This window comes from Convolutriloba macropyga, chromosome 10 (genome assembly GCF_964194025.1).
Source record: "Convolutriloba macropyga chromosome 10, txConMacr16.3, whole genome shotgun sequence".
NCBI classification, from domain to species: Eukaryota; Metazoa; Xenacoelomorpha; order Acoela; family Convolutidae; genus Convolutriloba; species Convolutriloba macropyga.
The window spans coordinates 8,355,709-8,379,226 of record NC_134477.1 but is presented as its reverse complement, the minus strand read 5'-3'; the positions used below and the strand labels follow the sequence as shown (position 1 = coordinate 8,379,226).

The following is a 23,518-nucleotide window of genomic DNA, read 5'->3' as shown; positions in this document are numbered from 1 at the left end:
GTTTAAATTTCTGATTGGATAGGTCTGGAATCCAATGTACGCGATCCAAATTAGTCTTTCACTTCGATTGCGCGACACAACTCAGGTCCGATGACCGCATGCACCACTCAAGTTAGCTTGATATGAGGCAAGTTTGATCCTTTTAGCCTGGTACTCGTAAGTGTGATCAGAATTGCCTTGCGATGCGCACCTGTTCCTGTGACCTCTAATTGTTCTAACTTTCCAGCTCGTTTTTGTCAATATGCTCAAAAGACTTACCTCTATACTCATTGAGGTCAGTTGCACCTGTAGTGGCTTTTGAAGTCTTTCCCTCTTGCAACTTATGCGACTGAGATTCTTTCCTCATGAAACACGAGACAATTTTCAAATCATACGAGCTGGCAACTCCGATATAGACATAAATCATGAGCACTGAATCAATAAAGACAATGAATAGTTGAATGCACGGCCATATGAAAGCGCAAAAATAGAAAGCAATGTTTGCTACAGTTCTTGGTGGCTTGTCGTAGTAATCGGACCGAGATCCGCTAAGTCCCTGGTATGGAAACCGTCTTTCCGGGAATGCAAGAAAGATCGCCCCAACAACCAGGAAAACAACTGTGGCAGTGGCTACAACTGATATCATCAACCGAACATTGCGTGTTTGAAAGTAGGATTTGTATTTGAAAGGCTTCACAACTGCAACGTATCGGTTCATTGTCATGAGAAACACCATCAGTAGCGAGAAAAGTGCCAAAGAACTGTCCAAAATCAACCAGAGTACCGGAATGCTCTTTTTGTAGTAAGATGAAAAGCTATACGTGTGGTCATAATAATAAGCTAACAGGGCTATCGGGCTGCATAAAAAGATTAAACCGTAGACACCGTCACCAATAAGACCTGTGGAACTTTCCCATTATACCCAAAATTTACGAAATTTTTGTCCTCCACAAACTACCAAAACTACAACCTCCCCCCCCCCCACCTCACGACTACCCGTGTCGCCACTTCTTAATAATCATACTAAGATCATATATGATACCATACAAATCATAGACTATATCTTAGAATGATCTTAATAAGATTTCCATTTCTTCATATATGACTTTCTATGATTTTTAAGAAGTCATTAATGATCTTTGTATTAAAACCCAGAAACCATAAGCAATGGCGTTCGCTGAAACATCGAACAAGCATATATTATTTTTCTATGAGTATTAAGAAATAATATATGGTCTTAGTATGATTTTTAAGAAATCATATATGATCTTAGTATGATTTTTAAGAAATATGATGAATCTGTCCAGGTTTTTTTGTGATACCTCTTACTATCTCGAACTGCAAGAAAAACTGTCCGCACTTTAGGCGAGTTTTCCTTTGCAGCCCAAGAAAAAAACAGAGGCTCTCATAGCTAAAAAGACACAAACAGGTTCCGGATAAGCCAGAACCTAAAAAAAAAACAAAATGTAGCACCATAACAACAAAATGTAGCACCATAACATATAAAGGCAAGGAAGACAAACAACCTAATGGGAAAATCCTCATAAGGGCACAGGGAAAGGGGCACCTAAGAAAAAACCGATTTTTTTCCTATTTGAAAAATTATTTTTTTTTGACAGAATATTAAAAAAACAAAAAAATTGCAGCCATGAGCTACAAATCGAACAACAATTTTACTGGATGTAAGAGTCATACATCATGAGACACGGAAAGTAGTCTATAGATGAACAGAAAAAACGTTAGGTTTTCATACTGAAATTTGCAATTTTCAAAAATAACGAAATTTAAAAATAAATATTTTTTATCAGATCAAGGAGTTGTCCAAATCAAACGAAACTTGGCACGTGGCATACCCAGTGTATGTAGCTTGTAATAGGAAAGACTTTTTTGCAATAACGTTGGATTTTCGAGAGATTTTTTGCGATAGCTTTGAATTTTCGAGAATAACAAATTTTGAAAATATTTTTGTATCTGACCAAGGAAATAAGTTTTCTTTATCAGACCAAGGAGTTGTCCAAATCAAACCAAATTTTTCACAGAGTATAACCTGTTTTTGTAGAGTGGGTTAGGAAAGAATTTTTTTCCACAATTTGCCTAGGGAAAAAATTAAGTTTTTCCACAGAAATTTTGGATTTTCGAGAATAACGAATTTTGAAAAAAAAATATTTTTATCCGATCAAGGCATTGTCCAAATCAAGCAAAATATGGCACGGTGTATGTAAAGTGTAAAACGAAAGGATTTTTTGCAATAGCTTGCCTGGGGAAAAAGTGAGGTTTTCATACAGAAATTTTCGATTTTCGAGAATAACGAATTTTGAAAATAAGTATTTTTTATCAGACCAAGGAGTTCTCCAAATCAAACCAAATTTTGCTCAGAGTATGCCCTTTGTATGTAGAGTAAGTTACAAAAGAAAATTTTCTATAGCTTGCCTAGGGAGAAAGTTAGATTTTCACACAAAGTTTTGGATTTTAAAGAATAACGAATTTTGAAAGTAAATATTTTTTATCTGACCAAGGAAATAAGTTTTTATAATCAGACCAATGGTTTGCCCAAATCAAACCAAATTTGCACAGAGTGTGCCCTGTGTATGTAGTGTGCGACGAAAGAATTTTTGTCTATAGCTCGCCTAGGGAAAAAGTTAGGTTTTTCCACAGAAATTTTGGTTATTCCAGAAAAACAAATATTGAAAATAAATATTTTTCATCTGACCAAGGAATTTTCCAAATGAAACAAAACATGGCACGGGGTATACAATATGTATGTACAGTGTTAAGCGAAATGATTTTTTTGCAATAGCTTGATTGGGGAAAGTTAGGTTTTCACACAGAAATTTTGGATTTTCGAGAACAACGAATTTTGAAAATAAATATTTTTTTATCGGACCAAGGAATTGTCGAAATCATACAAAAGATGGCACGGAATACACCCTGTGTATGCAAAGTGTAAAACAAAAGGATTTTTTGCGATAGCTTGCCTGGGGAAAAAGTGTCTGTTTTTCATACAGAAATTTTTGAGAATAACGAATATTGAAAATAAATGTTTTTATCTGATCAAGGAAATAAGGTTTTTTATTAGACTAAGGAGCTGTTCAAATCAAACCAAATTTTGCACATAGTATAACCTTTGTGTGTACAGATTGGGACAAAAAAATTTTTTCTATAGCTTGCCGAGGGAAAAGGTTAGGTTTTCACTCAATTTTGGATTTTCGAGAATAACGAATTTTGAAAATGAACATTTTTTATCTGACCAAGAAATTGTCTAAATCAAACCAATTTTTACACATCTTGTAGCCTGGGTATGTAGAGTGTGGAAGGAAGAAATTTATTCTATAGCTTGCCTAGGGAAAAGGTTAAGTTTTCATACAGAAATTTTCAGACAGTTTTCCGAGAATACCGAATTTTTTAAATAAATATTTTTCATCTGACCAGGGAATTGTCCAAATCAAACGAAAAATGGCACGGGTTATACACTGTGTATGTACAGTGTAAAACAAAAAGAATTTTTTGCAATAGCTTGACTGGGGAAAAAATTAGGTTCTCATACAAAAATTTTCGAGAATACCAAATTTTAAAAATGAGTCTTTTACATTGTGTGAAGCAATAGTTCAAATCAAGCCAAACTTCGAATGAAGTATTCCCTGGGAATGTAGAGCAGAAAACGAAGACAAATTTATGCTATAGAGTGCCTAGGAAAAAAAAGAATCTCTCGTATGTAATTTTTTAATTTTTTTTGAATAACTACTTATATTTATTTCAAGATTTATTGAGTTGTTCAAATCAATTCAAACTTATTGTCAGACGTCTCATGTCTATGAGGAGTGAATAACGCTGAGAAATATTGCTACAGCAAGCTTAGGCTGAAGTTCATTTTTATACGGAAATTTGAAAAGCATGTTAGATAAGACATTAATTACTTAATTTCAATCGAGAAAAAGTTGTCAATTACAGATAAAAAGGTGTTACTTGATCAGACTAATGTTTTAAAAGTTTTGTTCCACAATTCTGTCAGAGACTGAAAGTTCTTAATCGTGTTCAAAAATATTTAGCAAAGGAACGAAATAAATCATAGCAGACATATCGAAACGGATAAGTTTTTCAGTTACAAAATCCTCAGAAACTGATAGAAAGTCTTCACTTTCCGGCTCTTCAACTAGCATATAACTGTAAAGTGCATTTTGACTGCCAATTGGCGATTTGAATAGTTTTTTCAGTTTGTAGACTTGGATTGAAACATAATTCTTGCTGCCGTTAGAAAAAAAGAACCTCACTTTTCCGCAAATCATTTGCCTATCGACCAACACACAGACATAGCAATCTTTCGTATTGCCAAATCCCTCGATTTGAAAAAAGGAAAACTGTTGATTTTTATAAAACGCAGTCCCATAACTTCTTGCTGCTTCGGGTATCTCTGTAGGCGGAATGCTTTTTCTTTTGAACATTCTAGTCCCGTTCATTTTACTACAAAATTTTGCTAATCTGTCGTTTTCTAAGTAGCTCGCCTTACATCTTTGCTTTTGTGATATCTCTCTACGAGAAGGGAGAGATGATTTACTGTTCCTGTAAATTTGGAACTAAGCAGATAGTTTGCTGACTCAAACATCATACCGGAATTCGTCCACAAGGGACCATAATTACGAACTTGCCAAGGTAGATGCGTCAGTGCGTGCACATTTGCGGAAAAAACCACTTCTGAGTGGTCCTCTTGGGTCATATCAAGCAGCCTATCCAGATGTTTTTCTGCATCCTTGGCATACTCAGAGGAAGTCATTAGAAGTCTTATGGCATAACTCAGTAAACTAAATCGCTCAGCGAGCCTTTCGTTGATACTTTCCGCAAACAAAGCAGGCCCTAATTACAATAACCATAACTTGAGCTCGTTTGCTTTGAAATATTCGAGCTGATCTAAAGATCTGGCCTTCCGTTTGAAGTCTGAAGGCAATTTGAAGTTTGATACTGAACGCTGTAGACACTCGAGATCGGCCTTCACGCTTTTTAATAATTACCTGCAGAAGAACTTTAGTAACACCTAAGTAAACTTGATGCATACAATCATAGGGTGCAGTTAACGGCAGATTTGGTATTAGTTCAAACAAAATGCTTGGTCCCTTGATCCCTCTTATGGAATTTAAGTTCTCTCTCTGAATCTGTTGAACATCTTCAGCGTGTCCTTCTATAGTCCGCATCGGAAATTTCTTGTACGGAAAGTACCGAATTCTATCTTCTAATTGAGTTTCGATATGGCAAAGTGTGCACGCGTACTTGGCTAAGTGATGATGCATGTTGAGGATGGACGCTTTCGCGGGAATGTCAGCAACTAATAAAACTAATCTCACAACAACCTTGAATCTAACATTTTTTAATTCCAAATTAGTTGTGATTGGAAAGAAAAGCGATAAATAGCCAAAGACCCCATTCCAATCAGGTTTGCAAAAACCGTACCACAGTGCTCCAAGTATTATGTTTTTAAAGGAACATCGTAAAGCCGGAGGCAAATTTGCAACTGCAAACCAAACAGGCCAAAGCTGAACGGGGCTCGATTTAACAAACCGCACGCCATCCGAGTTCATTATTAGGGAAATATATACAGTTCTGTTTTCATTTATAATGCAAGGTTTCACGTTTATATCGGTTTCTTTCTTCCATAATTTCGAATATTTTTCGATAGAATCCCAATTAGGAGATAAAATTTTCAAAAGCTCGGATTTGAAATCTAAAAACCAGAACTGTCCGGACTCGCATTTTTTCAGGCAGTTTTCTTGAAACTTAGCAGGAACATGGTACATGCTTTTTACTTTCCTGAAACTGGCTACGTATGAATTCGGAAACGCAGTTTTCATCAATGCAAGCCAATCCTTCAACTCTTGATCTGATGTTCCGTGTTTGGCGCATATGGAGTGAATAGCGGTAACAAAATTTTGTTCCGTGACTGATCCAAAATCAGTTGCTTCCTCAAAACCATCAGAGCTTAATTTTTCGTCATTATTGCTTGCTTTTGGTTCATTTTCATGACAATGAGATGAGCGCATGTCAGTCTCAGGAGCATAATTTGAGCTTATACGGTCTTCGGTGGCGTTTTGGTCATCGTTAAAAGAAGCCTCAGAGGGAGATTCATCTTGAGTATTCACTCCATAGCGTTCAGAGGTTTCGTCTCTAATTTGTGCTTCAGGTTCAGACAGGAAATGGTCCGTAGTAGCACAATCGCCAACCAACAAACTTTCGTCAGAACAAGATTCACTCGAGAAATCTCTCATTTCGGAAAATTTTTGCTTTTTTGTAGGCAAAGCCGTGCGGTCTCTGCGAGCTTTTTGCACGAAACGTTTCTCAAGGTTTGCAGAGATCAATTTAAGCTGTCACTAAATACTGAAGGTTTTTTAGCATGTGCCACAACATGTTCGCAACTGCAATTCCAATTTCCAGTACCAAAGAGGTTTGCGCCATAGTAGACTGTAATCTCTTCGTATATTTTGAAGTGCTCTTAGTCGAACACATTGATGACCTTTGTAACTGGAAGCAACATACTCAGAGTTCGGTTTGCAGGAATGATTGGCAAAGCGAACTGGCCCAACCATTATGCGGTTCTTTTTGCACAGATCCGTGCGAGCAAAGATGGATATTGGCTCAAACTTATCCACGTCTTCGTCGTTAACAGTCTGAAGCACGGCGTGCAAACCAGGCAGCAAAAAATCTTTCTTCTTTTTTACATACAAATCGCCTCCTTTAAGAAAAAGACCATAACCACCAAAAGCGTCATGCTCGAAATGAAATCCAGAATCAGTTGCATCCTTATAACAGTTTGTTAACAAATTGTAGCCTCTTTTAAATCGATTGTCAAGTCTACACATCTCCTCAAAATCAGTTTCAGGAATTGACTCAACCATGGACCTGACTTTTTTCCAGCTTTCATTACAACCTTATTAGTGATGTGGGCATCACACTGCGCAATAACTATTGATTTAGGCTTTCCCGAGTTTGGCATAATTCTAAAATGAAAAACTTTTCCTAAATTAACGTTAAATCAGATCTACAATAACCATATTCGATCCAAAGCAAAGAGAGAACAACGCAATTAGAAGTCAGAAATTAATATACACCACAATAGGTGTTTCATAGGGAACGAATGCACCACAGTCGGCGATGCAAAATTAGTTACACCACAATCGGTGCTCCAAAAAGATACCTTAATAGGCAATCAGTTCCTTTGCAAGATATTCGACACCACAACCGGTGTTTTAAGGGAAACAAGCAAATCACGGTCAGCGTTACAATCTTAATTGCACCACAATCGGTGCTCCGATAAGATAGCTTAAACTCAATAATCTCTTTTGTGATTCACTTTAAACCCAAATCGGTGCCCCTTGAAGAACAATTACACCACGTTCGGCAAGACAAAACAAATTACACCACAATCAGTGCTCCAATAGGTTACCTTAAAACGCAATCAATTCTTTTGTGAGTCCTTTTTCACCACAATCGGTGCTCCATGAAAAACAAATACGCCACAGTCGACGATACAAAACTAATTACACCACAATCGGTGCTCCGATAGGTTATCTTATATAGTTTTTATAGAGATCTCATGGTGAAAAACGAATATCGTACTGAAAATCAAATTATGTTTTATTTTCTTGGTTGCAGCACCGATGGTAGAAACAACAAAATGATTCAGTTGCAGAAATAAATATCAAATGAAATTAAGTACTGGAGATCTCAAGAGCCAGAATTGCTATCACATTTGGGTCAATTTCCTTTTATATCAAACACACTACTCATCAACTCTTTCATCTCTTCCTGAGAGCATATTTGCAATGCTGCGCTTTCGTCTTCGGCAATCTAAACCGAATTGATTTGCAGCTGATCTTGCCTCTCTTAAACAATGCTCAGGATCACGCGGGTATTTCATCCGTACGACCTTGCAGAAAACATTTTCCAATTGAGGATCAACACGAGGCCTTGAGAACGGGCTGCTCTTTTCCTGGCCAATCATAAAATCAATGAGCAGGCAATCGTTACCCTCGCCAAACACGACTTTTGCCAGCTCACGTCCAAATCGGTACGGGTTGTTCCCCGCAACAAGAGACATTAAATTTCTACCGTTGTGTATCACTTGCCCCAAATTCTCATTGTGGTTTACTACCCGCTCGCCTGATAACTCAGCTTCGAGAGTAGCCAGAAACTCTTGATTGTCCGCCTGCATTCTTTGGCGTATTTTTCTAAGTGACGTCTTATGTGATTGAATCATGATATCCAGATGTTTATTCAAGTCGTCAACCGCTCGATTTATTTGCTGAAGAGTTGAAGTTTTGCCAGGCTTAACAACATGACTAGGAGTAGGCATTCTTCCGTCATCGTGACTCAAGTTTGAAATGACATCATTCTCAGATTCATCAAGTGACGATACAGCAGATTGAGAACAAGCAAGTTCATCTTCAGATTCGGAGCTAGAGTCAAGTAGAGCTGATAAGCGAGAGATTAAAACAGTATCTAGAAAAAGGATATCAAACTACTCTTTAGAACAAAAACCTTTATCAACATTAACTACAAAAAAGCAGCGGACCCTAAAGAAAGATATTGATTTGACGAATTATAGAAAACCCATTTCCCTCTAACAATTTTGCCTCTCAATGATGCAACCACTCCTTTCAGCTATTCAGTTGTTTGAGGCAGAGAAAACATGAAAACGGAGGAAATTGAAGTTTCTTCGTTGGATAATTATGAGATTAAATATGAACAATAATATACTGTAATCAATGATAAGAGCAACAATCTTACAGCGCATTGAAGACCACAGTCGGTCCTTCTCAATAATCTTAAAATCACTGGTTGTAGAGGAAGTATGTGTATAGGGCAATATATAGAAAAAAAATAACAAAACACGAAACAAGGAAATAATATTTTTGCTCAAATAAATTTTGAGCTAATCTGTGATCAATTAAGAAACATAAAAGCAAACAAGCAAAACTTAACAGAATTGAAGACCGCAGTCGGTCGTTCTCCATCAGCGTATAGGGAAGAGTTTAAGAGAAGGCGTCTACGGCCCGATAATAAGGAGAAATGACGAAATCAAAATGAAAAAGAACCATTCCGTCCCTCAAATAAATCATTAGTTTATCTGGAAACGTTAACATAACGTGAATGACAACAACAAATCAACAGCACATGGTAGACCACAGTCTGTCCTTCTTATATTAAAGGCAACGGTTGCTATATAAAGCAGTTTTTGGGAGCAATAGATATAAGGCCAGTCTATTTTAATCATTAGGCGGAATATTCTCATCATATTTTTGATACTTATTTTTCATGTCAACTACGTATTGATTGCCTCCTCGGATTGCTAGCGAAATTGCGTTGTTGACATCATCCGGATAAAATCTTGCAATGCAGTCTTTGAAGAGTTGCTCTTTTTCTAAGCTGGCTCTTTCACGGCAGTTTGATCGCATTATTTTAGCACCCAGGCGTTTGTTCATAAGCTCATACTTTTCTTCGGCACCGAACAACGTAGCCGCTAACAACCGCCCAAAGGACGAGGGCCCACCTATAGGGTTCAGAGTCATCAAGTCCAAGTCCCCAAATTTTATTGGCTCACCAGAAACGACAACTGATGGTTTTAGGGCTTCCACGCATTTGTCACGTCTAAGCATTTCAACCAGTCGGTTTCGGAAACTGCTATTTTGTTTACAGAGCTTACGGGCGTGCTCCTCGTGAACTTCAGTCATCTCTTTAAATTTTGTCTGAATGCTGTTCGAGAAACCCTCCTTTAAGCCCGACAGATCAAACAAGTTGTCAGCGGAGGGATCATCAATAGCGGTTTCCTGGCAGATTGTTTTTTCTTGATACAAACTTACTTCTGGATCAGCATCTTTTTCAGAGAATTTAATGCTCTTCTTCGCTTTGGTACCAGCATTTTGGGCATTACAAACAACGTTTCGCTTAAATAATGATGGTAAGGGCGAAGGGCTAACTTGCTGAGTGCTGTGAAAACTAATATCACTCAGTTGTCCCTCATCGGCTACCATTTTTTCACCAACTTGCTTCTGGGCATCGGAAATTAGTTTGTTTTCCACAACACAACTTAATGAGCAAAGAATAGGTTTTCCCTCGTAACTCAAAAACAATTTCGTTTTTTCCTTCTTGTTGGCCAAATTGACTTTCTGTCGTGTCGTCATATCAGTTGGCCACATGACACTGTTATAGGCAATAACAATTGGACTCAAATAACCTTTTTTCACAAAGATGAAAGTTATTTCCCGGGCCCGCTTCATTGGTTTTTCGTCAAAATCATCAAAATTTTGAGTAGAGAGTCCTCTTGTGGACCTCGGAGAACGTAGCATTGTTGACCTAAAGGATTAACAAAATTCGAAGAAACAGAAATCGCGAAATGGAAAGATGCAACTCCTCCTTTTGTCACAGAAAACAATATCCGTCGATACAACACACACACACACACACACACACACACACACACACATACACAGACACACGAACATACACACACAGAAAAACAGAAACACAGACACAGAGACGCGCATACACGCGCGCCCGCACGCACACTCACACACATACACATAAGAACACATACACACACACGCACATACACACAAACACGTATGCACACACACACACACACACACACATACAAACACATAGGCACACACACATACAAACACATACGCACACAAACACACACACAGACACAAGCACACACACTCATACAATAACATACGCATACACACACATACGCACACACACATACACACACAAACACCACAAACACACACATACACGCACACACACACATCCACATAAAAACTCATACACACACGCACATACAAACACATACACACACAGACACACACACAATCACACACACTCATTCATACAAACACATATGCACACACACATACGTACAAACACATACGCACACACACAGACACACACACACAAACGCACACACACACACACAGAAAAACAGAAACACAAGCAGAGAGAGAGAGAGAGAGAGAGAGACGCACAAATACACACACAAACGCACATACACACATACAAACACATACGCACACACACACACGCGCACACACACACATACATTCAAACAAATACGCACAACACACATACCGACAAACACATACACAAAATCTGAGACACATACAGAGAGAGAAACACAGACATGCACGCACACGTAGACACGCGCACTCCACACACACACACACACGATAGACACACAGACCGACAGACACGCACTTAGACGCACACACACACACACTTACAGAAACCAGCACACAGAGACAGAGACATACAAACAGTCACGCACACAAATACAGACCAGCTCACAGACACACGCAAACACACACGCACACAGACAGACACACACACAAACACACACGTGCCCACAAACAGAGGAGTGCACACACAAACACACACCACGCACAGACATACTCACAAACAGACACACACACAGACAAGTACACACAAAATTTTTTTTTGCACCACAATCGGTGTGACTTCTACACCACATTAGGTGTTACAAAGTTTTAATTCTACCCTAGCGCCTATGAAACTTAATAAAAGTCCTACACACCCCAATCGGTGATTCAAGCAACACTTTAAAACAGTCAGGCCTTCGGTTCAATGATTTAACATTTTTTTTTTGGAAAAAATACGACTTACCCCAAAACTAGCTGCGAAACGTTACGTTTACTGATGTCTTTACTGCTATTGAAAACATAGCTTTAAACAGTAGTTTCAATTAAGTAGAAGTCAAATTTAGAAGTCATCATCAGGAAAAAAAACAACGCCACTATCGGCTGTTCAAATAATAATTCAGTTCAAAGCACAAAAAATCAAAACTTTTGAGTATCAGCCACTGTCGGCTTTCCTATTTTACAAATAACAACATCAATGTCATTTTTGATTACTCCTCATCCTTCGCAGCCGTCATATGCAATTGCCGCCACAATTCGTATAATAATTTTCTTGTAAAGAACTTCCCACAATTCGTCATAATTCTCGATGTGCACTTTGTCTTTCGCTTGAATAAATTTGAAGCCATTCAACGTCACATGACGTTTCTTGAAACGTTTTAAGAGCCTTTGGTTAGACATTGCAGTACCGGCAGGGTTAGCTTCTCTCGGTACAAGGTCTACCGTTAAACAATGGATATCCATTTCCTTCGCAGCAGCAGCAATTGCCTTTATGTCATCAACAAATTCGGTTATTGTCGAAGGACTTTCAGCCCCATCTTTTCCCGTGACTTCATTGCCTCCGAGGAATATTACTATGATGTCCAGCCCGTCGAAATACTTTCTGTAGCGGAGACCATTATGGGCTCGTTCTCCTCCCCGTCCGAGAACACGTACATGTGAAGGAATATAAGGTTTCATCCTCATTAAGTGGGAATCTCCTATTATGCCAACTTTATAATACTCAAAGACCTCATGCATATCTTAAAATAGCAGCTGGGATAACACTCAGGCAGATCTTTATGCTGAAATGTTCAAAATACACATTTGGTGCCCCACACCAGAGTTTTAAAAAGGATTTGCATCTAAATTTGATCAAAAAATTTCTTAAAATCTTATCTCTTAACTTAGCCTACTAATTTTGTGCCCTGCGATCGCCGATCACATTATTTGGGCGCTGCCTCGACCCGTGCAGCTGGGTGACACCTACCGCTGAAAGGAGAATTTGACTGAGAATTAAATACATCACATGAAGTACATTGACACAATGAGAAGCACATGAAGTGCAAAGAGGCGCCGGGCCAACTAAACTAGAAAATGCAGTTACGATAACTAAACTGGGCCAAACGCAAGTACCAGTGGGCTGCAAAAAACAACAGTGGACCAATTCTGAACAGCTATGGAGTGAGAAATTTGGAGAATCACGTTTAGTACCACCCCACCTCTTATGAGCGGTTCATCGGGTCAAGGAGTTGTTCAAATCAAACCAAACTGGGTATGGAGTATCCCCTGTGTAGGTAGAGCATAGGAAAAAAATGACTTTTTGGTATAGCTTGCATAGGAAAAAATTTACTTTTTCATACGCAAATTTTCGAATATTTCGATTATTGAATTTCAAAAATAGTTCTATTTCGTCAGGTCGAATATCAACTCTAGTTATTTTTGATTGGGTCAGGAAGTGGTCCAAATTGAACCGAACTTGGTGTGCAGTATCCCCTGGGTAGGTATAGTGTAGGAGAAAAAGATTTTTGGTATAGCTTGCTAGGCAAAAAAGTTGGGTTTTCATACGGAAATTTTTGAATTTTGCGAACAACTAATATCAAACCTAGTTATTTTTGATTGCGTCAGGAAGTGGTCCAAATTGAACCAAACTTGGTGTGGAGTATCCACTGGGTAGGTAGAGTGTAGGAGAAAAAGATTTTTTGGTATAGCTTGGCAAGCAAAAAAGTTGGTTTTCATACAGAAATTTTTGAATTTTGCGAAAAACGAATATCAACTCTAGTTATTTTTGATTGGGTCGGGAAAGAGTCCAAATTGAACCAAACATGGTGTGGAGTCTCCCCTGGGTAGGTAGAGTGTAGGAGAAAAAGAATTTTTGTATAGCTTGTAAAGGAAAAAAGTTTCTCATACGGAAACTTGCGATTATTTCCGAATAATTTTGATTAAGTATATTTAAAAATAGCTCTTTTTGAGCGGGTCAAGTAGTTATCCAAATCGAACCAAATTCGTGGCATTTTATACTCTAAGAACACAGGAGATGCTCCATACTAAATTTGGTTCGATTTGGAAAACTCTTTGACCCGCTCAAAAAGAGCTAATTTTAAATATACTTAATCAAAATTATTCGGAAATAATCGCAAATTTCCGTATGAGAAACTTTTTTCCTTTACAAGCTATAGCAAAAATTCTTTTTCTCCTACACTCTACCTACCCAGTGGATAGTCCACACCAAGTTTGATTCAATTCGGACTCTTTCCTGACCGAATAAAAATAACTAAGAGTTGATATTCGTAATTCGCAAAATTCAAAAATTTCCGTATGAAAACCCAACTTTTTTGCTTGACAAGCTATACCAAAAACTTTTTTCTCCTACACTCTACCTACCCAGAGAATACTCCACGCGAAGTTTGGTTCAATTTGGACCACTTCCTGACCCAGTCAAAAACAACTAGTTTTGATATTCGTTATTCGCAAAATTCAAAAATTTCCTTATGAAAACCCAACTTTTTTCCTTGGCAAGCTATACCAAAAATCTTTTTCTCCTACACTCTAACTACCCAGGGGATACTCCACACCAAGTTTGGTTCAATTTGGACTACTTCCTGACCCAATCACAAATAACTAGAGCTGATATTCGTTATTCGCAAAATTCAAAATATTACGTATGACAACTTTTTTGCTTGACAAGCTATACCAAAAACTTTTTTCTCCTAAACTCTACCTACCCAGAGGATTCTCCACGCCAAGTTTGGTTCAATTTGGACCACTTCCTGACCCAATCAAAAACAACTAGAGTTGATATTCGTTATTCGCAGAATTCAAAAATTTCCTTACGAAAACCCAACTTTTTTCCTTGGCAAGCTATACCAAAAATCTTTTTCTCCTACACTCTAACTACCCAGGGGAAACTCCACACCAGGTTTGGTTCAATTTGGACTACTTCCTGACCCAATCACAAATAACTAGAGCTGATATTCGTTATTCGCAAAATTCAAAATATTACGTATGAAAACCCAACTTTTTTGCTTGGCAAGCTATACCAAAAATTCTCTTCTCCTACACTCTACCTACCCAGGGGATAGTCCACACCAAGTTTGGTTCATTTTGGACCACTTCCGAACCCAATCAAAAATAACTAGAGTTGATATTCGACCTGACGAAATAGAACTATTTTTGAAATTCAATAATCGAAATATTCGAAAATTTACGTATGAAAAAGTAAATTTTTTCCTATGCAAGCTATACCAAAAAATCCTTTTCTCCTACACTCTACCTACCCAGGGGATACTCCACACCAAGTTTGGTTCATTTTGGACCACTTCTTGACCCAATCAAAAATAACTAGAGTTGATATTCGTTATTAGCAAAACTCAAAAATTTCCGTATGAAACCCCAGTTTTTTGCTTGGCAAGCTAAACCAAAAAATCTTTTTGTGTTGCGCTCTAATTGCACTGATGATACCCCATACCGAGTTTGGTTAGAAATAGACAACTCCTTGGACCGATGAAAAGTCACCGAGCATTCAGTTGATAAGCCATTTTTTCAATTGGTACCAAACGCTCGTTCGGTTATAGTTTCCCGAAGAGCGAACCAAAAACGTTCAACATAGTCTTAAAAGTTTGATACGATGATATTGTAACTCATATTAACCAGTTGTCAACATAAACACTCTGATTAAAGAAAAATTAAAGATCGAGCAGTGAGCATGTGGTCATTTTCGGAGGTTCGAGGTCGAAAATCGTTAATAACTTCTTATGAGCGGTTCATCGGGTCAAGGAGTTGTTCAAATCAAACCAAACGGGGTAAGGAGTATCCCCTGTGTAGGTAGGGCATAGGAAAAAAGGACTTTTTGGTAGAGCGTGCATAGGAAAAAACTTAGTTTTTCATACGTAAACTTTCGAATATTTCGATTATTGAATTTCAAAAATAAGTCTATTTCGTCAGGTCGAATATCAATTCTAGTTATTTTTGATTGGGTCAGGAAGTGGTCCAAATTGAACCAAACTTGGTCTGCAGTATCCCCTGGGTAGGTAGAGTGTAGGAGAAAAAGATTTTTGGTATAGCTTGCTAAGCAAAAAAGTTGGGTTTTCATACGGAAATTTTTGAATTTTGCGAATAACTAATACCAAGTCTAGTTATTTCTGATTGGGTCAGGAAGTGGTTCAAATTGAACCAAACTTGGTGTGGAGTATCCACTGGGTAGGTAGAGTGTAGGAGAGAAAGATTTTTTTGGTATAGCTTGCCAAGCAAAAAAGTTGGGTTTTCATACAGAAATTTTTGAATTTTGCGAATAACGAAAATCAACTCTAGACATTTTTGATTGGGCCAGGAAGTGGTCCAAATTGAACCAAACTTGTTGTGGAGTATCCCCTGGGTACGTAGAGGGTAGGAGAAAAAGTTTTTGGTTTAGCTTGTATAGGAAAAAAGTTAGCTTTCCATACGGAAATTTGGGATTATTTCCGATTAATTTTGATTAAGTATATTTAAAAATAGCTCTTTTTGAGCGGGTCAAGTAGTTATCCAAATCGAACCAAATTTAGCATGGAGTATACCCTTTGTATGTAGAGTCTAAAATGCCAAGAATTTTTGGTGTAGCTTGTCTAGGAGAAAAGTTAGGTTTTCATACGGAAATTTGCGATTATTTCCATGGAAATAATCGCAAATTTCCGTATGAGAACCTCACTTTTTTCCTAGACAAGCTATGGCAAAAATCGTGGCATTTTAGAATCTACATACACAGGGTATACTCCATGCTAAATTTGGTTCGATTTGGATAACTACTTGACCCGCTCAAAAAGAGCTATTTTTAAATATACTTAATCAGAATTATTCGGAAATAATCCCAAACTTCCGTATGAAAAGCTGAACTTTTTCCTATACAAGCTATACAAAAATTCTCTTTCTCCTACACTCTACCTACCCAGGGGACACTCCACACCAAGTTTGGTTCAATTTGGACCGCTTCCTGACCCAATCAAAAATAACTAGAATTGATATTAGTTGTTCGAAAAATTCAAAAATTTCCGTATGAAAACCCAACTTTTTTGCTTGGCAAGCTATACCAAAAAATCTTTTTCTCCTACACTCTACCTACCCAGTGGATACTCCACACCAAGTTTGTTTCAATTTGGACCACTTCCTGACCCAATCAAAAATAACTAGAGTTGATATTCGTTATTAGCAAAACTCAAAAATTTCCGTATGAAACACCAACTTTTTTGCTTGGAAAGCTATACCGAAAAATCTTTTTGTGTTGCACTCTAATTGCACTGGTGATACCCCAGTACCAGTTTGGTTGGAATTAAACAACTCCTTGGACCGATGAAAAGTCACCGAGCATTCAGTTGCTATGCCATTTTTTCAATTGGTACCAAACGCTCGTTCGGTTATAGTTTCCCGAATAGCGAAACAAAAACGTTCAACATAGTCTTAAAAGTTTGATACGATGATATTGTAACTCATATTAACCGGTTGTTAACATAAACACTCTGATTAATGAAAAATTAAAGATCCAGCAGTGAGCATGTGGTCATTTTCGGAGGTTCGAGGTCGAAAATCGTTAATAACTTCTTATGAGCGGTTCTTCGGGTCAAGGAGTTGTTCAAATCAAACCAAACTGGGTATGGAGTATCCCCTGTGTAGGAAGAGCATAGGAAAAAAGGACATTTTGGTATAGCATGCATAGTAAAAAATTAGTTTTTCATACGTAAATTTTCGAATATTTCGATTATTGAATTTCAAAAATAGGTCTATTTCGTCAGGTCGAATATCAACTCTAGTTATTTTTGATTGGGTCAGGAAGTGGTCCAAATTGAACCAAACTTGGTGTGCAGTATCCCCTGGGTAGGTAGAGTGTAGGAGAAAAAGATTTTTGGTATAGCTTGCTAAGCAAAAAAGTTGGTTTTCATACAGAAATTTTTGAATTTTTCGAATAACTAATATCAACTCTAGTTATTTTTGATTGGGTCAGGAAAGAGTCCAAATTGAACCAAACTTGGTGTGGAGTATCCCCTGGGTAGGTAGAGTGTAGGAGAAAAAGAATTTTTGTATAGCTTGTATAGGAAAAAATTTAGCTTTTCATACGGAAATTTGCGATTATTTCCGAATAATTTTGATTATGTATATTTAAAAATAGCTCTTTTTGAGCGGGTCAAGTAGTTATCCAAATCGATCCAAATTTAGCATGGAGTATACCCTGTGTATGTAGAGTCTAAATTGCCAAGAATTTTTGCTATAGCTTGTCTAGGAAAAAAGTTAGGTTTTCATACGGAAATTTGCGATTATTTCCATGGATATAATCGCAAATTTCCGTATGAAAACCTTACTTTTTTCCTAGACAAGCTATAGCAAAAATCGTGGCATTTTAGACTCTACATACACAGGGTATACTCCATGCTAAATTTGGTTCGATTTGGATAACTACTTGACCCGCTCAAAAAAGAGCTATTTTTAAATATACTTAATCAAAATTATTCGGAAATAATCGCAAATTTCCGTATGAAATGCTAACTTTTTTCCTATACAAGCCAAACCAAAAATTCTTTTTCTCCTACCCTCTACCTACCCAGGGGATACTCCACACCAAGTTTGGTTCAATTTGGATCACTTCATGACCCAATCGAAAATAACGACTTGATATTCGTTGTTTGCGAAATTCAAAAATTTCTGTATGAAAACCCAATATTTTTGCTTGGCAAGCAATACCAAAAAAATCTTTTTTTCCTACACTCTACCTACCCAGTGGATACTCCACACCAGGTTTGGTTCAATTTGGACCGCTTCCTGACCCAATCAAAATTAACTAGAATTGATATTAGTTGTTCGAAAAATTCAAAAATTTCCGTATGAAAACCCAACTTTTTTGCTTGGCAAGCTATACCAAAAAATCTTTTTCTCCTACACTCTACCTACCCAGTGGATACTGCACATCAAGTTTGGTTCCATTTGGACCACTTCCTGACCCAATCAAAAATAACTAGAGTTGATATTCGTTATTAGCAAAACTCAAAAACTTCCGTATGAAACACCAACTTTTTTGCTTGGCAAGCTATACCAAAAAATATTTTTGTGTTGCACTCTAAATGCACTGCTGATACCCCATACCGAGTTTGGTTGGAATTGGACAACTCCTTGGACCGATGAAAAGTCATCGAGCATTCAGGTGCTATGCCATTTTTTCAAATGGTACCAAACGCTCGTTCGGTTATAGCTTCCCGAAGAGCGAACCAAAAACGTTCAAAATAGTCTTAAAAGTTTGATACGATGATTTTGTAACTCATATTAACCGGTTGTTAACATAAACACTCTGATTAAAGAAAAATTAAAGACCGAGCAGTGAGCATGTGGTCATTTTCGGAGGTTCGAGGTCGAAAATCGTTAATAACTTCTTATGAGCGGTTCATCGGGTCAAGGAGTTGTTCAAATCAAACCAAACTGGGTATGGAGTATCCCCTGTGTAGGAAGAGCATAGGAAAAAAGGACATTTTGGTATAGCATGCATAGTAAAAAATTAGTTTTTCATACGTAAATTTTCGAATATTTCGATTATTGAATTTCAAAAATAGGTCTATTTCGTCAGGTCGAATATCAACTCTAGTTATTTTTGATTGGGTCAGGAAGTGGTCCAAATTGAACCAAACTTGGTGTGCAGTATCCCCTGGGTAGGTAGAGTGTAGGAGAAAAAGATTTTTGGTATAGCTTGCTAAGCAAAAAAGTTGGTTTTCATACGGAAATTTTTGAATTTTTCGAATAACTAATATCAACTCTAGTTATTTTTGATTGGGTCAGGAAAGAGTCCAAATTGAACCAAACTTGGTGTGGAGTATCCCCTGGGTAGGTAGAGTGTAGGAGAAAAAGAATTTTTGTATAGCTTGTATAGGAAAAAATTTAGCTTTTCATACGGAAATTTGCGATTATTTCCGAATAATTTTGATTATGTATATTTAAAAATAGCTCTTTTTGAGCGGGTCAAGTAGTTATCCAAATCGATCCAAATTTAGCATGGAGTATATCCTGTGTATGTAGAGTCTAAATTGCCAAGAATTTTTGCTATAGCTTGTCTAGGAAAAAAGTTAGGTTTTCATACGGAAATTTGCGATTATTTCCATGGAAATAATCGCAAATTTCCGTATGAAAACCTAACTTTTTTCCTAGACAAGCTATAGCAAAAATCGTGGCATTTTAGACTCTACATACACAGGGTATACTCCATGCTAAATTTGGTTCGATTTGGATAACTACTTGACCCGCTCAAAAAAGAGCTATTTTCAAATATACTTAATCAAAATTATTCGGAAATAATCGCAAATTTCCGTATGAAAAGCTAACTTTTTTCCTATACAAGCCAAACCAAAAATTCTTTTTCTCCTACCCTCTACCTACCCAGGGGATACTCCACACCAAGTTTGGTTCAATTTGGATCACTTCCTGACCCAATCGAAAATAACGACTTGATATTCGTTGTTTGCGAAATTCAAAAATTTCTGTATGAAAACCCAATATTTTTGCTTGGCAAGCAATACCAAAAAATCTTTTTTTCCTACACTCTACCTACCCAGTGGATACTCCACACCAGGTTTGGTTCAATTTGGACCGCTTCCTGACCCAATCAAAAATAACTAGAATTGATATTAGTTGTTCGAAAAATTCAAAAATTTCCGTATGAAAACCCAACTTTTTTGCTTGGCAAGCTATACCAAAAAATCTTTTTCTCCTACATTCTACCTACCCAGTGGATACTGCACATCAAGTTTGGTTCCATTTGGACCACTTCCTGACCCAATCAAAAATAACTAGAGTTGATATTCGTTATTAGCAAAACTCAAAAACTTCCGTATGAAACACCAACTTTTTTGCTTGGCGAGCTATACCAAAAAATATTTTTGTGTTGCACTCTAAATGCACTGCTGATACCCCATACCGAGTTTGGTTGGAATTGGACAACTCCTTGGACCGATGAAAAGTCATCGAGCATTCAGGTGCTATGCCATTTTTTCAAATGGTACCAAACGCTCGTTCGGTTATAGCTTCCCGAAGAGCGAACCAAAAACGTTCAAAATAGTCTTAAAGTTTGATACGATGATTTTGTAACTCATATTAACCGGTTGTTAACATAAACACTCTGATTAAAGAAAAACTAAAGACCGAGCAGTGAGCATGTGGTCATTTTCGGAGGTTCGAGGTCGAAAATCGTTAATAACTTCTGAAATACTGAACCAATTGGAACGAAAGATAGCTCATTGAATTGCCCGTAAAACCGGCTTTAAAACCATATATACCATCACTTGTTTCTGATAAGTAATTAAGAAATCAAAGCCGATGAGCATTCAGCCACAATGCTCTTTTTTCAATTGGTACCAGACGCTCGTTCGGTTATAGTTTCCCCAAGGGTGCATCAAAAGCATTCGCCACAGTCTTAAAAGTTTGGTGCAATGATATCGCAACTCATATTAACCGATTATCATCATAAACACTCTGATTGAAGAAAAATTAAAGATCGAGAAGTGAGCATGTGGTCATTTTCGGAGGTTCGAGGTCGAAAATCGTTAATAACTTCTTATGAGCGGTTCATCGGGTCAAGGAGTTGTTCAAATCAAACCAAACTGGGTATGGAGTATCCCCTGTGTAGGTAGAGCATAGGAAAAAGGACTTTTTGGTCTAGCATGCATAGGAAAAATTTTAGTTTTTCATACGTAAATTTTCGAATATTTCGATTATTGAATTTCAAAAATAGGTCTATTTCGTCAGGTCGAATATCAATTCTAGTTATATTTGATTGGGTCAGGAAGTGGTCCAAATTGAACCAAACTTGGTGTGCAGTATCCCCTGTGTAGGTAGAGTGTAGGAGAAAAAGATTTTTGGTATAGCTTGCTAAGCAAAAAAGTTTGTTTTCATAAGGAAATTTTTGAATTTTGCGAATAACGAATATCAAATCTAGTTATTTTTAATTCGGTCAGGAAAGAGTCCAAATCGAACCAAACTTGGTGTGCAGTATCCCCTGGGTACGTAGAGTAGAGGAGAAAAAGATTTTTGGTATAGCTTGTAAAGGAAAAAAAGTTAGTTTTTCATACGGAAATTTGCGATTATTTCCGAATAATTTTGATTAAGTATATTTAAAATTAGCTCTTTTTGAGCTGGTCAAAGAGTTTTCCAAATCGAACCAAATTTAGTATGGAGTATCTCCTGTGTACGTAGAGTATAAAATGCCACGAATTTTTGCTATAGCTTGTCTAGGAAAAAAGTTAGGTTTTCATACGGAAATTTGCGATTATTTCCATGGAAATAATCGCAAATTTCCGTATGAAAACCTAACTTTTTTCCAAGACGAGCTATAGCAAAAATCGTGGCATTTTAGACTCTACATACACAGGGTATACTCCATGCTAAATTTGGTTCGATTTGGATAACTACTTGACCCGCTCAAAAAAGAGCTATTTTTAAATGTACTTAATCAAAATTATTCGGAAATACTCGCAAATTTCCGTATGAAAAGCTAACTTTTTTCCTATACAAGCCAAACCAAAAATTCTTTTTCTCCTACCCTCTACCTACCCAGGGGATACTCCACACCAAGTTTGGTTCAATTTGGATCACTTCCTGACCCAATCGAAAATAACTAGACTTGATATTCGTTGTTTGCGAAATTCAAAAATTTCTGTATGAAAACCCAATTTTTTTGCTTGGCAAGCAATACCAAAAAATCTTTTTTTCCTACACTCTACCTACCCAGTGGATACTCCACACCAGGTTTGGTTCAATTTGGACCGCTTCCTGACCCAATCAAAAATAACTAGAATTGATATTAGTTGTTCGAAAAATTCAAAAATTTCCGTATGAAAACCCAACTTTTTTGCTTGGCAAGCTATACCAAAAAATCTTTTTCTCCTACACTCTACCTACCCAGTGGATACTGCACACCAAGTTTGGTTCCATTTGGACCAGTTCCTGACCCAATCAAAAATAACTAGAGTTGATATTCGTTATTAGCAAAACTCAAAAACTTCCGTATGAAACACCAACTTTTTTGCTTGGCGAGCTATACCAAAAAATATTTTTCTGTTGCTCTCTAAATGCACTGCTGATACCCCATACCGAGTTTGGTTGGAATTGGACAACTCCTTGGACCGATGAAAAGTCATCGAGCATTCAGTTGCTATGCCATTTTTTCAAATGGTACCAAACGCTCGTTCGGTTATAGCTTCCCGAAGAGCGAACCAAAAACGTTCAAAATAGTCTTAAAAGTTTGATACGATGATTTTGTAACTCATATTAACCGGTTGTTAACATAAACACTCTGATTAAAGAAAAATTAAAGACCGAGCAGTGAGCATGTGGTCATTTTCGGAGGTTCGAGGTCGAAAATCGTTAATAACTTCTGAAATACTGAACCAATTGGAACGAAAGATAGCTCATTGAATTGCCCGTAAAACCGGCTTTAAAACCATATATACCATCACTTGTTTCTGATAAGTACTTAAGAAATCAAAGCCGATGAGCATTCAGCCACAATGCTCTTTTTTCAATTGGTACCAGACGCTCGTTCGGTTATAGTTTCCCCAAGGGTGCATCAAAAGCATTCGCCACAGTCTTAAAAGTTTGGTGCAATGATATCGCAACTCATATTAACCGATTATCATCATAAACACCCTGATTAAAGAAAAATTAAAGATCGAGCAGTGAGCATGTGGTCATTTTCGGAGGTTCGAGGTCGAAAATCGTTAATAACTTCTTATGAGCGGTTCATCGGGTCAAGGAGTTGTTCAAATCAAACCAAACTGGGTACGGAGTATCCCCTGTGTAGGTAGAGCATAGGAAAAAGGACTTTTTGGTATAGCATGCATAGGAAAAATTTTAGTTTTTCATAC

At 37.3% G+C, this 23,518-nt stretch overlaps 1 long non-coding RNA gene across 2 annotated transcripts in view; it reads right to left on the bottom strand.

The window, feature by feature from the left end:
• Positions 1-23,518, bottom strand: part of LOC142348298 (uncharacterized) — a 59,215-nt gene that overhangs the window by 16,850 nt on the left and 18,847 nt on the right. For both annotated transcript variants that reach the window (XR_012760717.1, XR_012760718.1), the window contains exon 2: positions 259-879. This is a non-coding gene — a long non-coding RNA (uncharacterized LOC142348298). The remainder of the gene's footprint in view (positions 1-258; positions 880-23,518) is intronic.